At 35.2% G+C, this 6,000-nt stretch overlaps 1 protein-coding gene across 1 annotated transcript in view; it reads right to left on the minus strand.

The window, feature by feature from the left end:
- Positions 1-6,000, minus strand: part of Zcwpw2 (zinc finger CW-type and PWWP domain containing 2) — a 115,114-nt gene that overhangs the window by 76,358 nt on the left and 32,756 nt on the right. The window lies entirely within an intron of this gene.

The following is a 6,000-nucleotide window of genomic DNA, read 5'->3' on the forward strand; positions in this document are numbered from 1 at the left end:
AGGGAGATGCCATGGATCCATGCCAGAGGTAGACGTGCTGAAACTTTGCTGGTAGGCCACGACCTCATGGTGATATACAGATTAATAGAAATGGGTTAAATTAAGATATAGGAGTTAGCCAATAAAAAGCTAGAGCTAATGGGACAAGCAGTGATTTAAATAACATGGTTTCTGTGTGATTATTTCAGTTCTGGGTGGCCGGGACAAACAAGCAGACTCCTCCTACACACCCTCTCCTTAGAAAGTTCTGTCCCTTATCTCACTAACAAGGCATCTTCTTGGGCCTTTGTTATGAGGAGTCTACATGTATGAATAGGGCAGTGTGTTAAAACTCCCCCATTCAGCATCAGTAACAACACTGACATACATACTAATGATGTAACTACAGATGAAACTAAGTATTGACAATGCATTTCCCGCATATTTTTAATAAACAAAAGGTCATGTGGGAGCTGACAAAATGGCTCAGTGGATAAAGGGACCTGCTGCCAAGACTGGTGTACTGAGTCTGACCCCCCTAAATCACACGGTGGAAAGAGAAAACTGACTCTCATACATTTTCCTCCAATTTCCACATGCATGCCCTAATATATGCACGTGCACACATACACACCCTAAGTAAATAAGTAAGTGTAAAAACATTTTGGTGCACAGCAGCAATGAATCAGTACAACAGTACTATCAAACACTAGCATCATTTAAGCAGACCTTCTAGTTCACAAGTTAATCACCTCTGTATCTTATGTCTATCCATCATGCTCCTCACTTCTAGTTCACAAGTTAATCATATCTCTATCTTATGTCTATCCATCATGCTCCTCACTTGCACTCCTACAAACTGCATTTGAAATAGCCAATATGCACATTAGTCATTGATTACTGTGTTCTAAGTTTTTAACACTTTTTTATTAACTGCATTTTCATTTTTATTTCCTATGCATTTTTCAAACTTTCCATTGTATATAGCATGTTTGCTACATAATATTATTTTAATAGAAGTAGATATTTTATGTTGAGCATGTTCCCCTCATAACCTTCAAGCATGGCCTTCCTTTTTCACCCATCCTCCCTCCTGTTAGTCCCATTTATTTCCTGAGAGTCCAGTCTATATTTATGTCATACATACATTTATAAATTTCCACATCTACATAAAACCTATGAACCATGATTTTCAAAAACATTTATTTTTTCTGAGACTGCCTTAATTCACCTGATATTATTATTTCCAGTTACATACATTTTCCTAAAATAATATAACTTCATACTTCTTTATGTATGAAAAGAATTCCATTGTACAAATGCAACAGATTTTTCTTCTCTATTCCCCATTGTCTCTTTGTTGCTGGAACTGTAACCAGTGCTATCATAAATATTGCTGTGCAAGAATCTCTGTGATATGTTGTCTTGAAGTTCTTTGGGGAAATATCCAGGAGTGGTATAACTAGGTCACACGGAAGATGACTTTTTTTTAGAACCTCTATACCAATTTCCATAGAGTCTTCACTAGTTTACATTCCCACACACAGTGGAAGATTCACTTTGGTCCACATCCTCACCAGAATTTTTTATTTTCTTACTTACTGATATTCTTACTGGTGTGAGATCGAATCTCAGTGCAATTTTAATTTGTATTTCTATGATAAAGAGGTTGGGCTTTTTACATGTTTATTGAACAATTTTATGTTTCATTATTTGAGCACTACCTGCTCTTTTAGCCATTTGCTGACTTGTTTGAATCCTTTTTCAAACTAAAAAATTGCTATTTTTAGTTATTTGTACATTCTAGATATTAATCATATCATATGTACAGTTAGCACAGAATTTCTCCCATTTTGGAGGGTGTTGGTAAACTCTGTTAATTGTTTCTATATAGTTCTGCAGAAGCTCTTTGATTCGTGAGGTCCCATTTGTCCACTGCTGACATTATATCCTGAGTGAGTGATTTCCTATTCAGGAAGTTACTGCCACTGCCTATGTCTTTAATAATCCCTTTGGTTTCTTCTTCCATTGGTTTCAGTTTCAGGTCTTACATTGAGATATTACATCCATTTGAAATCAATTTTTTTGTACAAGGTAACAAACATGGATCTAGCTTCCTCCTTCGACATGGGAATATTTACTTCTCCCACAGCCATTTGCAAAAGATGCTGTCTTTTGTCCAATGTATATTTTTTGGTATCATTTTGGCGTCAAAAAACTCAAGTGATTGTGGGTACGTACATCCGTGTTCAGATCATCTATTTTACTGATTGACTTATCTGTCTTGTGTCTACACTGGGATGCTTTTATTAAAATGGCTCTGTGATATAACTTGAAATTGGTTGTAGTGATATCTCCTGCACCAGTCTTCTCTGATCAGGATTCCTTACAGTATCTGGGGTCCTTTGGGAATTGAGGTTTTATTTTCTGTTGCTGTGAAGAATGGCACTGAGATTTGGATGGGGATAATGTGTGTCACTTATGGTAAGATAGCATTTTCGCAATATGAATTCTTCCGATCCCAGAGCATGTGGTCTTTTCAATTTAGGATCTACCTCAGTTACCTTCCTCAGTGTTCCAGGTTTTTCACTGTAGAGGTTTTTCAATTCCTTGATTAGGTTTATTCACAGAAAATATTTTTTTCTTGAGGTAAAAATGAATGGAGTAATGCGTTTATTTCCCCAATTTCTTTCTCAGAACGTTGGTTATTGCCATCCAAACTCTAAACTCCCATCTTCCCCCATCCATTTCACATTATTTCCTCTGATTTAGCATCCAGTGTTAATCCAGTAGCTATCACTGTCCTGCCCAGGCCTGTCTCATAGCTTGGCTATTGTGACGAGTAATATGACAGATATATGTATTCAGGAATATCTATAGAAACTTGGCTGTATCCTTTTGGGTGCACATTCAAAATTGTACAATTGGATCAAATGACGGCTTTGTCCCCAGTTTGTGGAGGAACCGGCACACTGACTTGTATGCTCCATTAGTTTACAGTGCCACTACGAGGACACAGTGTTCCTTTCCCCAGCTTCCTCACCAACACACGCTGTCTGCTTTTCATGACAATAGTCACTCTGATCGAGTGAAACGAACTCTTAATGAACTTTTACTCTGTATCTGCCTGAGGCAATTTAAATTCTTGTTCTTCTTTCCTGAGCTGTTGGGAGTCTTATTCAGAAAGTCTTGTGCCTAGATACACGGGTCCCTCTGCTCTCCTTCAGTTTCAAAGTTCCAGGTCTTACATTTAAGTTATTGTTCAATTTTGAATTGATTTTTGTGCAGGTGAGACATGGCAATCTATTTCTACCTTTTACCCACGGATTTCCAATTTTCCCAGCACCAGTACTGAGTCTGTTTCTTTTCCAACCTAGGTTTTCGGCCTCTTAATAGAAGATTAGATGGAGGTGGTTGCAATAGGTTTGTTTCTGGTCCTGTTTTACTGAGCCATGAGCTTGGTTTAATTGTCAATCTCATACTGTTTCTATTATTATTTCACTGTATTAAAATTTGGTATCAGGCATTGTGATGCCTCAAAGGCAGGTTTAACATTTAGGGTCTTTTGCTTTTCTATATTAATTCTTTCCTACTACTGTGAAGACTGTCATTAGAGTTTTAAAGGCAGCTATAGTGAATCTGCAGAGCACTTTTAATAATATGGCCATTCTCTCAAGACTAACTCAGCTAATCCATGAACATGGGATGCCTTTTCCATCTTCTACTATTTTCTATTTATTTCTTCAGAAAGTTACTGTTTACTTTTTTATTTATTATGGTTACAGCTAATAAGGTTGTTTTTTTTTTCAGAAAAACAAATATACAAGGGAAAGATCTTGATTTTGTGTGGGAATTTGTATCCTGCTACGCTGATAAAAATGTATATTGGATCTACAAATTTTCTTGTAATGTTTTAGGGTCTTTTATGGTCTTTCATAGATGAGATCAAATTGTCTGCAAATATAACTTGACTTCTTTCATTTTATATCCCTCTTATTTTCTCCCTTGTGTTATTGCTATGGCTAAGATTTCAAACTTAGATTATATTGAGTAACTATGGATACTTTTGTTTTATTCCTGATTTTAAGGGAAATTTTTTCAGTTTATTTCCATTCAGTATAATGTTGGTTATATATTCATTGTAAATGATTTTTGTTATATTTAGGTATAATCCTGCTATTCCTATTGATCATTTCTTCAGGGATGTTTTCCTTATCAGAAAGAGATGTTAAATTTTGTTGAAGACTTTTTTGCTGCATCTATTGAAATGAAATACGTGGTTTCTATTCTACTAATGTGCGCTACTGTGTTTACTAATTTGCATTCTTACATTTCTGGCATTAAACCAACTTTAGCATGAAGTATTTGTAAATATGTCATTGAATTTAGATTGTAAAGATTTTGAGGATTTTTGCTTTTATGTCTATCAAGAATAATTATCTGTACTCTTCTATTGTGTGGTATCTTCTATCTTTGTTGAATAAATATAAAGGTATTCCTTCATTTGCTGTTTTAAGGAACACACTGGGGAGCACTGGTGTTATTTCTTTTTTATTGATTTTTATTGATCTCTACATTTTTTTCTGCTCCCCTCCCTGCCTCTCCCCTCCCCTCTTTAATCCTCCCCCAAAGTCCCTATATTTCCAATTTACTCAGGAGATCTTTTTTTTTCCTACTTTTCATGTAGATTAGATCTATATAAGTCTCTCTTAGAGTCCTCATTATTGTCTAAGTTCTCTAGGATTGTGGTTTGTAGGCTGGTTTTCTTTATGTTTAAAAACCACCTATGAGTGAGTACATGTGATAACTTGCCTTTCTGTGTCTGGGTTACCTCACTCAATGTTTTCTAGCTCCAATCATTTTCTTGCAAAATTCAAGATGTTGTTATTTTTTTCTGCTGTGTAGTAATCCATTGTGTAAATGTACCAAATTTTCCTTATCCATTCTTTGGTCGAGGGGCATTTAGGTTATTTCCAGGTTCTGGCTATGAAAAACAAAAGCATTCAACAATGATTCAACCCACGCCTGGGCTAGCCTTTGTTGGAATAGTCTTATTGTTTCATTGTTCCTGTTTGTATCTATCTGGGTTTTTATATATTATTGGTTAAATTTTGGCTCAAGTTTTATATGTCTAGAATTTTATTCACTTCTTCTAGATTTCCAATTTATTTTGTATAAATTTTGAAAATCTCCTGACTGTGGTCTTGGTTTCAGGGGCATCCACTGTAATGTGTTCTTTTTATCTCTAGTCATATTGGCTTGATGCTCTCTTTTGACCAGCTTGGCGAAGGACTTGAGTATCATGCTTGTCTTTCCAAAGAAGTAATTCTTAGTATGAGAGATATTAAATGAGCTAGCCATAGAGCTGGAGAGCTGGGAAACAATAAAAATCAAGGCCGATATAAAATAATGGCTAAGCTCTATGGATAGCTCATTTAGTATCTCTCATTTTTCTCCAGATAGATACTCATTTCTATACTTAGAACTGTTTTCTTTAACCCAAAGATCTGGATATTTCATTCTCATTTGATTCTAAGAAGTTTTATTCTTCCTATGGTTTCTTCAGTGACTCACTAGTATTGCTTACTTTGTATGTGTTTGTATGTTTTCTGTACTTTCTCTTGGTTCTGCTAACTTGTTTTTATTAAATTATGACCCAATAAAATACAAAAACTTATTGTCAATATTTGTTAATATTTATTTAATAACTCTATTTTTTTAACCTTATATTGACCACTGAATAACTCACTTTCATTGCCTCCTTAGAACACTGATTCTGGGCAACCAGAAATCACGTCTACCACATTGTAATTCTTAAAACCCCCAAATCAGCCCTTTTACATGTATAATTTCTGGCAATGTAATTTGACAAAATGTAATCAAAAAAGGTGATACCACATTTGTACAATAAATAAAACTTCAATTACATTATCACAACTCAAAGCTTTTTTTTTTTTTTTTTTGGTTTTTTCGAGACAGGGTTTCTCTGTGGCTTTGGAGCCTGTCCTGAAACTAGCTCTG

The sequence above is a fragment of the Microtus ochrogaster genome, chromosome 5 (assembly GCF_000317375.1).
Source record: "Microtus ochrogaster isolate Prairie Vole_2 chromosome 5, MicOch1.0, whole genome shotgun sequence".
NCBI lineage: Eukaryota > Metazoa > Chordata > Mammalia > Rodentia > Cricetidae > Microtus > Microtus ochrogaster.